This window comes from Mustela nivalis (genome assembly GCF_964662115.1).
Source record: "Mustela nivalis genome assembly, chromosome: 8".
Taxonomy (NCBI): Eukaryota; Metazoa; Chordata; class Mammalia; order Carnivora; family Mustelidae; genus Mustela; species Mustela nivalis.
The window spans coordinates 142,376,635-142,389,953 of NC_139027.1; the positions used below are offsets into that span (position 1 = coordinate 142,376,635).

Genomic DNA, 13,319 nt, shown 5'->3' on the forward strand with positions numbered 1-13,319 from the left:
GTTCTGAAGCACATGACCGCATGCCCAGACAGCCACTGGGGGCCCTGGCTGTGTCCGCCTCGCTCTGACCAGCTGTGGGCGCTGGAGAGACAGTGCAGGGTGTCCCCGGGCAGGCGGAAGGGAAGGCCGGGCCGCGTGAGCATCGGGCCAGCTCAGGCGGCCCTAACCGTCCGGTAGACCGGCTGCTTCGGCAACAGAAACCCGTCCTGTCGGGCTTCCGGAAGCTGGAACTCAGATCAGGGTGCCAGGGCCATCTGGCTCTGGGCGAGGGCCTTCTCTGGCTTTGCAGACCACATCCTGTCACTCTCCTCTGATGATGTCCATGACGTGCCCGTGGACAGGTTGACTCATCCCATAGGGCCTGGAATCCCCCCAGGACGGCCCCATCCTCCTGGCTCCATCCACCCCCAATCACTTCTGCCTCCGCACACCGTCACGCTGGAGTTAGGGTTTCAGCGTCTGAATTCTGAGAGGCTTCGGGGTGGAGGACATAAACATTCAGTGCATTACAGATACAAAATCATTCAACAAATACCGGGAAACCGAATCCGGCAAGAAGAAAAATAAACGCTCTCCTGACCCAGCGGAGTTAACCCGACGACGTGCGGCTCGTGCGGTATCGAGTCCTGCCGTCACCACATGGACAGTTCAGAGAGCAGGAGCCGTGAGAACATCTCCCACGTTGTAAGAGGATTGGAAAATACTTGACGTCTGCTCATGAAGAAAGCCCTCAACACACTCAGAATAGAAGGGGACTCCTCCACAGGGTGCCGGGCGTCTGCAAAATAATAATGACAAACAAGAAACCCACACCCAACCTCATCTGATGGTGAAAGGCCTGGACAGCGTAATAAGACAACGAACAAGCTGGTGTACGACCTACCGGCAGGAGAGACCCGCAGAGCCGTCTCTACCCCACGATGACGCCGGTCTGCGGAGACAGCCCCAGAGAACTGACAAAACGCTGCAGGAAGAAATAAGTGAGTTTTGCAAGTTCCTCAGATACAGAATCACTACACGAAAATCAGTTCTATGTTTGTTACCAGCGGCGAACCCCTGCAAACTGTGATTAAAAACAGTTCCATCTCTGATGGCACCGAATACCTACGAAATCCTTAGAAATCTAGTGAAATGAGCGTACGTGTGGTCAGCTGAAGCCCACAAAACCCTGACTGCAGAACTCAGCTACGACGCACACAAACGCAGAGGCGAACCGTGTTCACGGATTGCTTACGTGTGCCTTCCCCCAAACTGGCCCACAGAGCCAGCGCAAATCCAAACAGAAGAAAAAACAGCAGAATGTTCTGTAGCAGTTGGAAAACCTATTTTTTTTTTTTTAAAGACTTACAGGGAGGGTGCCTGGGTGCCTCAGTGGGTTAAGCCGCTGCCTTCGGCTCAGGTCATGATCTCAGGGTCCTGGGATCGAGTCCCGCATCAGGCTCTCTACTCGGCAGATAAGCAGGCCTGCTTCCTCCTCTCTCTCTGCCTGCCTCTCTGCCTACTTGTGATCTCTCTCTGTCAAATAAATAAATAAAATCTTAAAAAAAAAAAAAAAAGACTTACGGGGAGAGGAGAAGGAGCTAGGCTCACCAAAAGAAGAGCCAAGTGGCAGATTCACACCGATTACGGCCTGATAGACGCATAGAACAAAATAGAGACGCCAGAATTAGGCCACACATAGAGTCGACTTACTTCGGTGAAGGTTCAAAGATAATACGATGGGGGAAAGGCAGTCTTTTTAACAAACGGTGCTGGAACCGTTGGTTATTATGTGCCAAAAAAGACAGAAAGAATGGGCCATGCATTGCAGCATATTCAAAAGTTAATTCAAAATGGCTCAGAGACCTAAATCGAAAATCGGCAAGCATAAAACTTCCAGATGATAGGAAAGGGAATTCTTGTGGCCTTGCATTAGTCAAAGATCTTCGATCTGACACATATAAGCATTGACCCATTAAAAAAAAAACACAGTTTGTAAATTGAATTTCATGGACGTTAGGAACGTCAGCTCTTTCTGGGGCAGGTCAGAGGTCGAACGAAGACAGGAGCTGCAGACTGGGAGGAACACCTGCGCGTCCTCTTACCCGACAAAGAACTTGAATTCGGAGCGTATGAAGTTCTCGAAACTCAGTAAAAAGCAGCCTACATTTTTAAAAAAAGATTTTATTTATTTGAGAGTGAACGTGAGAGGGGGAGAATGGTTGAACTGAATATCGTGTCCCTTCGGATGACTTGATCTGCCGGTGTCGGTATGTAACGTGTGTCTCTCGTGGCTGGAGCGTCCCGGGATTGGCTTCCTTACGTCTATTGCATCAGTCTCCGCTTTTTGGGTTTTTTCTCAAGTGGGCGCCACACCCAGTGCAGAGCCCGAGGCGGGGCTCGAACTCACGACCCTGAGATCAAGGCCTGAGCGGAGACCGAGTCGGATGCGTAACCGACCCAGCCAGCCGGGGCATAGAATCATGTTTCTGTGTGGTTTTCTTTAAGTTCATCCTCTCTGGGATTCTCTGAGCTTCCTGAATGTTTGCATTTATTTCTCTCACCAAATGGAGGGCGTTTCTGTGGCTTTTCCTTCAAACACTTGCCCACCGTTCTCCTCTCCTCCCGGGACTCCGCGTGTGCCCGGGCTCCGCCGCCGTCCCCACCCCCGAGCCTCGGTCGCATTCCCTTCACCTTCAAGTTCACGGACTTGCTCCTGCATCTCTGGTCTGCTCTGAGTCCAACAGTGAGGTTTTTTTTTTAATCTCAGATACTGTATTTGGGGATTCGGAAATATTTGTTCATTTCTTCTATTTCCTACGTCTCTGCTGAGAATTCTTACATTCATTTCAAATCCTGTTCTGTCCTTTCTGTAAGAGAGACGGGGCACGGTCTCACAAACATCGTTAGGACGCCCTCTGCGAGCCGTGGGTCCACGGCTGCTTGGCCCTCGTCCTCCTCCAGAGGGTGGGTCCTTTCCCCTGGTTTCTGGGGAGTGATTCTGTTTATGTCCTGGGACGCGGTGCGGTACAGACTCCGGGTCCTGCCTCCATCCTCGGAGACGCTGTGCCGCGCACGGGCCCGACTCGCCTTCCGTGGACCGGGCTTCACGTGTGCCCTGTAGGGCCGTTCTGAGGTGTGCGCAGGGCCTTGCTCACAACGAGGAGACCCTCTTGTCCGGCTCCCTCCCTTCCCGGTGTCTCTTCGCGTCTAGTCTTCTGTGCGGAAGGGCCGGTTTGAGGCCGGGGCTTGCCGCCTGGGCAGAACTGCAGGAAAGACCCCGAAACGCCTTTCAGGTTGTTCCTCTGTGTCGGTGTGTCCTCAGCAGCAGGCGCTGTTTGCATCTTGTCCAGATTTTAGCCATGATTAGTGGAGGGATGGGCCAGGGCCCAGTCCGCACCAGGGCCTCAAGGGTTTCCTGAGGGCGAGGCTTGGTGGTGAGATCGCCATGAGCCCCGAGGGGGCGTGTGCCCGTGCTGGGTGCCGGGTCCCGGGCCCGGCTGAGCCTATAGCCCAGGCAGGTGGTGAGGACTCTGTGGGGGGCTCTTTTCTGGGGTGCCGGTCGGAGCTGTCCTGCGTCTGGCAGGGGCGGCTGTGGCCGGGTCAGGCGGAAGAGAATGTCATCGTTGTGGGGACACAGCATCTTCCTTTTCTGCATCCAAGTCGGACCGAGCTCCTCAGACACAGGCAGTAGCTGGAGCCGCCGCCAGTCGACCGGCAGCCGTGGGGACAGGAGGGGCAGAGCTGGGGCCTCAGGACCATGTTCCCCACCACGCAGAGGCCCCGCCTGGCATTCTCGGAGCCGCTCCCACCGCTTGGTGCAGCAGAGCCCGTGTGGGACCAGGTTTCCTTGGCGCCGCACCCCAGCTCTGGGGACAGATCGCTGACGGCAGAGCTGGTGAGCACTGAGCCTGGGGGAGAGGGTCAGTCTGGCTGACTCAGTGGATAGGAGGAGACAGGAGCAGAGGCTTCTCATGCGCCCGGCCCTTCAGCACGGGGCAGGAACGGAGACACAAGACCCAAGTCTCACGACAGCTCTTTTGGCTAAAACATGTCCCGGACGCCAGCACCAGGCGAGGCTTGGGCTGAGACGCACGATGGCCGTCCCCTGGCCAGCCAGGCTGGGAGGGGGTGTAGCACACGTTCCGGGGCCCCTGTCGCCCCCCGCCCCCCGCCCTGCTCAGTGGCACAGAGGGCTGGGAAGGAGGGTACGTGCTGGCGTGTGGGCCATCTGGCCAAACCCAGGTGGCCACGAACCCGGGCTCCTCCCTGCCTGCTCCGTGGGACACCCACTAACCGGGGGGAGCCTCTCAGGACCCACCCACAGGAGCTGAGAGGTGGGGGGCTGCAGGGGGCTGAGGGCCCCAGACCCAACCCTCGCCACCTGCGGCTGCAGTCCGGCCCACACGCTTGGGTCCCTCCAGATCTGGTGTCCCTTGTTTGGGAAGAACGATGAGGTCAGAAGGCACCTGGGCATATCCCCCAAAGAGCCTAGAGTAAGAGCAGATCAGCAGGAGAGAGAGCTCCCCTTGGGGACAGGGCGGGCCCTCTCTGCTGCTGCAACCCTGTCACTCCGCATCCGCAGGGGCCAGCTTCTGTCCCCGGTTCTCCCAGTCGCTCCTGCCTCTGACTCAACACCCGAACATCCAGCTCCTACTGACCTGTCCACTAGCGACGCTAGCGGTCGCCGGGGCAGCCCTCATCCCCCGCCCCAGCCTGCCCCCTCCCGGCTCTCGGAGCAGCCCCCCAGCCAGACCGGGGCTCCAGGGCCCCCTCTCGCGGCTCCCCCTCCTGTCTCTGGGATACCTGCCCACCTGGATCTCCGCAGGCAAAGGCATCCCAGTCAGCCCCGCACCCCCCCTCAGGGCAGCACGGTGCCTCTCCCACGGGCAAGAGCCCCTCCCTGCCAGCCCCTAGGTGAGGGAGGGTGAGGAGGGGCCTGGGGGCAGGGTCTCAGCGCAGGCTGGGCTCCGAGGGCCGGCCCTCACACCCTCCCCACCGCGCTGTAGGGAGCAGAGGCAGCGGCTGGTCAGGGAGGAGGAAAGCCTGTGGGCCTGCGTCCTTCGTGATACCGGCTGGAAGGGTTCCGGACAGGCAGGGTGCGGGACATCCGGGGCGCTCCTGCACCACCTGGTCACGCCCCCTGTGCCCCTCCGGCCGGCAGGAGCCCCTCCCCCTTGCTCCCCCTCAGCAGGCTTCTGCACACCTGACCTTGTCTCAGAGCCAAACCCGCTGCAGGACAGCGCCTCCTGCGGGACACAGACCAGGGCAGCCAGCTCCAGGCTCCGCGGCACAGCCCTGTCTGCAGAAGGTAAGTGTTTGGGGAGGGGCCCGGGGTGCTGAGCTGGGGGTCAAGCGGCAGGGGAGTGGTGAGGCTGGACGGGCAGAGGCTGAGGGGGCGGGCCCGGAGAGGGAAGACAGGGCTGCCAGGACCCTCCGCGGAGCTGCCAGGACCCTCCGCGGAGCTGCCAGGACCCTCCGCTCCTGACACCCACTGCCCGCCTCAGGCCCCGCCTGGGACCCCTTTGGGGTTCCACCCCCCAGGTTCCTCTGCGTTTCCGCCTCTCTGGGGGCAGCCGGGTGTTCGCTGCTGCGGTGGGCTCGGGCCGTCGGGGCAGGGCAGGAAGGCTGTTCCGCAGGCCAGTCCCGGTCCCCGTCCTCATGGGGCGTGGGGCGGCTCCGGCCCTCATGGCCAGCGGGCCTGCGGGTCTGAGTGTCAGTGAGTGGAGTGAGCGCCGGCCGGGCCCCAGCAGCCCTCGCGGATCGAGCACACGTGCCTCTCTGAGGCCGCGCTATGGCCTGGTCAGTAATGGGGTCCAGCGTCCCAGGGAAATTTCAGTGCTGCCCCTTTGGGGAGTGGCAGGCAGGCGCCCACCTCGCCTCTCGGAGGCTCCTGCTCGCACCCCTGCAAGCAGCCCTGTGTCCTGGTTTCCTCAGTGAGGCTCACGGCGCCGCCAGGTGACGCCCCTTCTTCGACCGGACAACGGCCCCACCAGGGGAGGACGTGACCTGACGGCCACGGGCAGGGGAACACACAGCTCAGTCAGAGAGAGCCGGAGCGTGAGACTGAGCTGGGGACAGCCCGCAAGCGACAGACGGCCAGCCCTCCCGCCACAGCAAGGGGGTGGCCGTCGAGGCCTGGCTCTGCCTGCTCCCCGGGAGCGTCCTGTGGACCCTGAGCCGGGAAGAGCTGGGCCGAGGCTTTGTATCCGCTGCGGTTCCCTCGCAGCCCCACACCGCTGCTCGCAGCCCCACACCTCTGCTTCCTCTCCGTGCTCAGGGCTCCGTCCTGGGGTGCTGCTCCCCAGGCCCGCCCACGGAAGGGCACTGTACCCAAGTGGGCCACCAGCTCCGGCTCTCTGAGAATTTGGAGCCCCCAGGAGGGGTGGGGCCCGAGGGCGGATACCTGGGTTGGCGACAGCTGCGGGGGTCAAAGGCCTCCAGCACCCTTGCATGTCCCCTATCACAGGGGACCATCACCCCAGCAAAGGCGCTGCGGGCTTTGGCCCCGGGACCCTCCTGTCCGCATCACCACGGGAGCAGACCCTCCGCGCGGCGTGCCCGCCCGAGGCCCAGCCCCCCTCCCGCTGAAGACGGTGAGGGCCACTGTGTCCGTCGCAGGCCATGGTCATTCAGGTCTTCATAAAAATGGAGTTCCACCATAAATCCCGTTCGAGGGAACGAGCAGACTGTCGCCTCCCGAGACAAGCTCCTGATGGACGACACGGGCCTCGTCTACACTGTGCCCCAAAACGACTTTGCTCATACTGCAGACGCCTCTTCGTGGCTCCGTGGCACTCGGCCCCACGTGCGGGGGCTGCTCCCAACCCAGGCAACGGTGGCCTCATTGCCCCATGGTCACTCACCCGCAGTATCATCGTGGGGCGTCGACACCGCATCTCACACTGAGTAAGGATCGGAGCCGGGGCTGAGGGCGCGCTGCCGAGCTGATACCCCTCCACGGGGCTCCAGGGCCTGTGTCGGTCAGGGTCTCTTCTCTGTCTCAGAAGACATTCATGGGGGACCCAGGCCCCTCTTCCTGCGGCGGTGGGCTGCTCTTGCCTGGGGCGCCTACGGCTGCTCTCTCCTAGCCCATGCATCCCGGCACGGCCTGTCGGCTGCCGTCCACACTGGAGCGTGCGTCCCTGGGAAGATCAGTATGAGTCGCTTCCAGGAGGTGGGATTTGGGGGCCGTGTCTGTGTCGGTGAGGCGGACTCATGAGGACAGAGCCAGTGCAGGTGAGGCACAGAGAAGAGAAATCTCATCTTAGCAATACCTTTTAAAGCCTTGATCAAGCCATACCTGAAACAAACATGCTCTGAACTTCCAGGTTGTGTCTTCTGTCACCTGCCACTGAAGGAGGCCGGCCCGTGTTCAGGCTGACGCAGTGGGCTGGGGTGGTGCGGCACTGGTCTCGTGTGACCTGCATCGGGAAGCAGAGAAGACGGGAAGAGCCCACCGTGAGAAAAGCCTCAGACAAATCCGAATTGAGGGGCATTCTACAAAACACTGGACCAGTTGTCCTCCCAACTGTCCAGTCACCACAAAAAGGACAGTCTGAGAGAGAGAGCATCCCAGCGGAGAGGAGCCCAGGGGACGTGCTGGCCCGGTGTTGAAGCCGGTTCCCATCCCGTGTTCCTTCGGGAGCCGCCGGCTGGTGTGGGGCATGTGGTGACCCCCCACACTCTCTTTGCAATGTGTCTGTAGATCCAAAACTCTTCTGAAATTTCAATGCATCGTCAGAAAAGGAAGGAGAGAAATAAATCAGTATCTGAACAGAAGAGACGGTTTTGCAGACACAAGGCAGCCCATGCGTGTGCTCTGGAAGGGAGGGGCTTGAGGGCTGTGTAGCCGCACGTGGGTCTGACGCCTTGTTGTGGGTGCGAGTGGCCCAGACAACCACAGAACCCCACAGCAGGAAGCATACAGGTGCCTGGCCCGAGGGATGGGTGGCCGCACGCCGGGTTTTAGGCAGACGTACTAGGCAGGGGCTGAGAGCCATTGGCCACAACAGAGATGGGTTTAAATTCATGGCTGCTGTGCAGAGAAGAGTAGGGGAGGAGGTGAGGTGTGGGGGTAGGTAGGGGAGAAGGTAGGGGAGGAGGCAGGGAGGAGGAGGCAGGGGAGGTCCCAGCGTCTCCTGAGGGTTGTTCTGGAGCCCCGGGGGCAGGGGGAAGAAGCCAGCTGGGAAGGGCACCCCTCCTTGCCTGCAGCCCGGTGGTGCCTGGCAGCCTCTCCAGGCAAGCAGGAGCTCGGCCCCCATGCCCTTCCCAGCTCGCTGCTCCGCTGAGCGGCCGTGGGGCCGGACCGGGCAGACAGTACCAGGAGCTGCTGGCCTGTGTGGACCAGAGCCTGGGCCCCTGCCCCTCGTGGCTCAGGACACCGGGGAAGATCACAGGGTTGGCAGAAACTCCGGGTGAGGGGCTGTGAGGACCGTGGCCTCTCCCGCCCCATTGGAAGGAAGAGCTCGGGCAGAGCCAGCAGCCCCCTGGCTGTAGCCCTGGACGCGGCTCCTGCCCCAGGGCTGGCCGGCAGGCTCACCGGTGGCTGCGCTGCTCTTCCAGGAACACCATGGCTGGGAACGGACGGGGTGGGGGTGGGGGTGGGGGGCGGACAGAGGCAGGAGGGGCGAGCTCCCCACGGGAAGCAGTGTGGCCCTGCCCGAGGGATGTGGACTGGGCCGCCGCGGGGGTCAGCTTCTGAGAGCGAGTGAGAGCAGTCAGTGCGCTTTGCCCTGGAGGGGAAGAGAGGAGGAAGGTGACACCTGAGTCTGTGAGACCTCCCGGCTGTCAGGCTCCGTGTCCGTCAGTCTCTGCTGCGTGACAAGCAGCCCCAGCGGCAGGAGGCAAGGAGCGTTTCCTCCTCACTCCTGAGTCTGAGGTTGGCGGGGCAGGGCCGGGCTGGGCTCTACCCCCACGTGGCTTCCTCTCCCGGGACCGGCGGGGGCTCCGGCCAGGCCACGTCGGGGTGACGGCACACGCACGAGAACGCAAACCCGGCCCCTACACACAATTCAGGCCTTCGCTTGGGTCACGTCCGCCAATACCTCACTGGCTGGTGGACGAGGACAGAAGCGCCCCCCCCCCCACGGTGCGGGGAGCAGAGCTGCTGTCCTTCCTCGGGGGCCAAAAGGAGAACCCGCTCTGTGGCGGAGATGTCCATTAGGAAGGGCCACTACGAGGCTCCCCGCCCCTCGGTAAGTGCAAACTGGGGCACAGTGAGCTGCTGGTGGTGAGTCCCAGCCGCCGGGGGCTGTTCCCGTGGACCATGAGGCTTCGTGGTCGTGAGGGTCCAGCCAAGACACCTCAGCGTCGGCCCAAGGATCATAAAGCGCCAAGATTCCCCATCGGCCAAAATTTTTAGGATCGGAGCACACCAGGAGTGGGACTGACACCGGTACCAGGGTCCCCGCGCCGTCCCCTGCCTGCTGGGCCCTCTGCCGCCGCCCACAGTTCAGGCATTGGCTCCAACGCTGAACATAAAGGCTGCTTTCCAGAAAGCTGCTGATGCTCGAGACTCCGGCAAAGAGCGAGACCGGCCTCCCACAGGACACGTGACAGCTCCGGCGTTCATCAATTTTCAACTCTTGAAACAAAAATAGTCTTGACGTATGAAATCCCACAAGTCCGGTCTTCTCCACGCCGCCCAGCACTGTGAGCAGGGGCGTCCTTGCCTGGTGCGAGGCAGCCTTCGGTCTGGCCCACCACCCTCTGGGGCACCCGCCCCTCCCCGGCCCACTGGGCGGACCTCCAGCCGCAGCCCCGGAGCCGCAGCCACACGCCACGTGGGGAAGAGGATGCTGCCCTGGTCTCTTCTTACCTTCGTCAGAGACCTTGTGTGCACACGTGGTGGTCGGCAGAGGCCCTGTGAGGGACCCCAGCCCCCGGGGTCACTGCCCAGGACGTGAGAAATCAGCAGTTGGGGGAAAATCATTCTCTCCAACCCCACGGACTGAGGCCAAACAAGTTTGCTCTGGGCGGTTGATGAAGATCTGTAGAAAAATTAGCCTCTACCCATTTTTAACCACGTAATTACGTTCCATCTGCCGACTCCGGTCACTACGCTGATTACTGACATAAGCATTTGAACCAAAGCTTAGCAGCTTCACATCACTGTGTACCCAGACCCACCCGTCGGAGGAAATAGCAGGAACGTGGCTGAGCCGCGCTATTGCTCCGGGATGGTGAGCCCTTCCCAAGCGCCACAGAAGACGGACATATCGACCACGTAAGAATTTAAAACAGCTGATGGTTAAAGATACCATGGACCCAAATTAAAAGCAAACGGCAAACCAGGAGAAAGTGTTTCACTGTGTGCTACAAAGGGTTGATGGTGATCTCGTAACGCAATACGTTCTGAAGGACGAGCACAGCCACCGGAAATGCGCAAAAGACCCGCACAGGTGTCACGCAAGTCGCACCGCTGCCAGGGAGCCGGCGACCAGCGCTTCCCTTCACTGGAAACGGAGACGCCGTGAAAGCATCGACGGCTCTTGGCTAATCCTCTGTCAAACTGGCAGGTAATGCTTTAAATCATAAAACCAGTTCTGGCCAAAGAACAGGAAAGGAGCCTCCATGCCCGCCGGAAGGAGTGTGGTTGGCGCTTCCAGAGCGCGGGCAGACGGGCAGTGGGGTGTGCTTGGAGGCAAGGAGCCAAGAGCCCAGCCAAATTCACGGAAATACGTCCCAACTGCATACGTCCCTGTGTGAAGATTTGCGTGCGGTAGTCACGACACCGCTAGCGCTGGAAACCGTCTACGCATGTGGTCCGTTCAAGGGAGAAGCGTGTGCGGCCCCGAAAACGCTGCAGAAGCAAGGAGTGTGAGCTGCAGCCCACACGCCCGTGAGCGGCTGCACGAGGAGAGGCTGTGTGTCTGTCCGAGGGCACACGGCACGGCGAGGCCAATAAACAGGCTTCAGCTGGGTGTGAGGACCACACGCGTCTTCAGAACAGAGCGTTACCTGCAAGAAGCCGGCCGCGCCGGCCAGCACCGGACATACCCTCCCGGAGGACAGCACGAGACAGGTGGCGCCGGGAAACGGGTGGCCGTCCCTCGCAGAGTCAGAGTCAGGTGCAGAGTCCCTGTCTGACCCGGCCGCTGGACTGACGGGCGTAACCCCCAGAAGAACGGACAGGGTCTGGAGGGGTGGTCCGCGCGCCCCGGCTGTGTGTGCAACAGCTGTTCCCGGAGCCGAGGGGCAGACGCGGTCCAGGGGAACATCAGTGCAGGAAGGGACCCGTGTGGTCTGTCCGCACGAGGGAATATAATTCAGCTTTAAAAGGCTGGGTGTGCCTGGGAGGCTCAGTGGGTGAAGCCTCTGCCATTGGCTCAGGTCATGATCTCAGGGTCCCGGGATCGAGCCCCACATCGGGCTCTGCTCGGCGGCGAGCCTGCTTCCTCCTCTCTCCCTCTCTGCCTGCCTCTCTGCCTACTTGTGATCTCTGTCTGTCAAATAAATAAATAAAATCTTAAAAAAAAAAAGAATAAGACTGAAACACACCACGTGGCTGGAGCTTGTAGACAGTCTTGTGAGTGGAGTTAGCCAAACACAGACACGTGTGAGCCCTGCGCTCCCAAGGTTACAGAGCAAGGTCACCTTCCGTCCACAGCACTCGGGGGAAGCCACGGCTGCTGAGCTCAGCAGGGTGCGGCCCCCGGCCAGCCGGACGCCTCCGGGCTTCCGCTCAGGGCCCGCGCTATGGGCCCCTCTCTTTGCTGACCTGCTCCCTGCGGGACACCTGCAGACACCAGCGAAGATACCCCAGGGTCCTGGGGCCGCTGGAGCCAGAGGGGCCCAGAGCAGGACGCCGGCCCGGGCAGCCTTTCTCAACATGCCCTGAGGCTGGGCCACCAGTGTGCCCCTGAGCCAGGAGCACAGAGAAGCTGGGCGCTGCCCCCGTGGACATGAGCCCCTTCCTTCGAGGGCAGCTCCCTTCTCAGCCACACGTCCCTACAACGCTTTCTGGAACAGGAAAGAAGGGAGAAGACGGGGGTGACAGGGAGACAGGGGAGGTCCAGCCCTGGGCGCTGTCCAGCCTGCCCCGTGTCCTTAGCTGCTTTGGGCGGCCCCACCACAGCTGGCTGGCTGCTTTCCCTCCCTTCTGAGTGTCGTCTGCCTTCCCAGAGCCCAGCCGTGTCGTCCACAGGTACCTGCTCCTTTTCAGTGGCACAGAGAGGCCGTGTGTCCAGGGTCCCCGCTGACTCGTGCCGAGAGAGAAGAGCACGGCAGGTCCCTGTGCCTGGCGTCCCTCAGTCTCTGGTCCCATGTCTCTACTAGGGGGTGTAGCCAGGGCCGTGGGGGCCACAACAAATCCGAGACCTCCTGCCCCCTACAACCAGAGAGATGCAGGCTGCCGGGGCGGAGGGTCCCAGGAAGGCCCCCGACTGGTGCTCTGCGTGGCTCTGTTGGGTTCTCTGTGCCACTGGGCCCCTGTGTCGCTACGACAGGACAGCAAGCGTTAAAAGACAATGGGGTGTCAGCGTCCACCTGCCTCATTTGCAAGGTGGGGAAACCAAGACTGGGAGGAGCAGGCACCTCTGCAGGGTTGGGGAAAGTTCTGGTGCTGGTTCAGGACAGGCGGAACCGGGACAGAACGTGAGGTGTTGGCATAGGGCCCAAGCGCGCTGTGGACACAGGTCAGTGGCCAAGGGTCAGGACGGCACTGGGCGTCACTGCTTGGGACGTGACTGGCCACAGCCCCGGGGCCTCCAGCACGGATGTGCATGCACCGCCAGCTTCCCTGGCCCAGAGACCGTGTGGCCGCTGCAAGTGGCGGGACACACGTGGGTCTGCCGTGGTCGCCCCGGACACCAGCCCCGGAGCCCCCGCTCGCGCCCAACCCGCTGAGCGGCCGCACGCCAGCCCCACCACGACCGTCAGACTCACATCATCACTAGTGCAGCTGGGACCGGACCTCCGCTTGCCCAGGACGTCCACCAGCTCTGGATCAAATGGGGCAGTGCAGTCGTCCGTGTGAACAGTACCCGAGCGCCGGTGGGGCCGGGGCGGCCCGACTCGCTGGGTAGAGTGCCCGCTAGAATCGGCGTCTCCCGCTCTGAGACACTGTGCGACCCGCCAGGCAACGGGCGCCCTGGCTCGGCAGCCGGGAAAGCGCTCCGGGAGCACTGCTCTGTCTCGGTGGAGCCCGGTCAGACCCAGTTACTGGGAGACACCGGCCCCAGGGCTGGGCCTGCCTGGGACCTTCCCTCCACAGTGGCAAAGAGGCTGCGGTGCTCCTGGGATGTTCCCAGCCGACTCCGTGGCCAGCCATCCAGGGCCACCCACCCCTCATGCTTGGACCTCAGCGGTGGCCCACGTGGGGCAGTGGGCCCTCCCAG

At 61.6% G+C, this 13,319-nt stretch overlaps 1 long non-coding RNA gene across 1 annotated transcript; it reads right to left on the bottom strand.

Moving 5' to 3' along the window:
* Window positions 1–2,155: 2,155 nt before the first annotated feature.
* Window positions 2,156–13,206, bottom strand: LOC309872371. The gene is made up of 3 exons (XR_014315821.1): window positions 12,868–13,206; window positions 7,283–7,403; window positions 2,156–7,124 (listed from the first exon to the last, which is right to left on the bottom strand). It is a non-coding gene; the product is annotated as an uncharacterized lncRNA (long non-coding RNA).
* Between the last annotated feature and the right edge of the window lie 113 nt (window positions 13,207–13,319).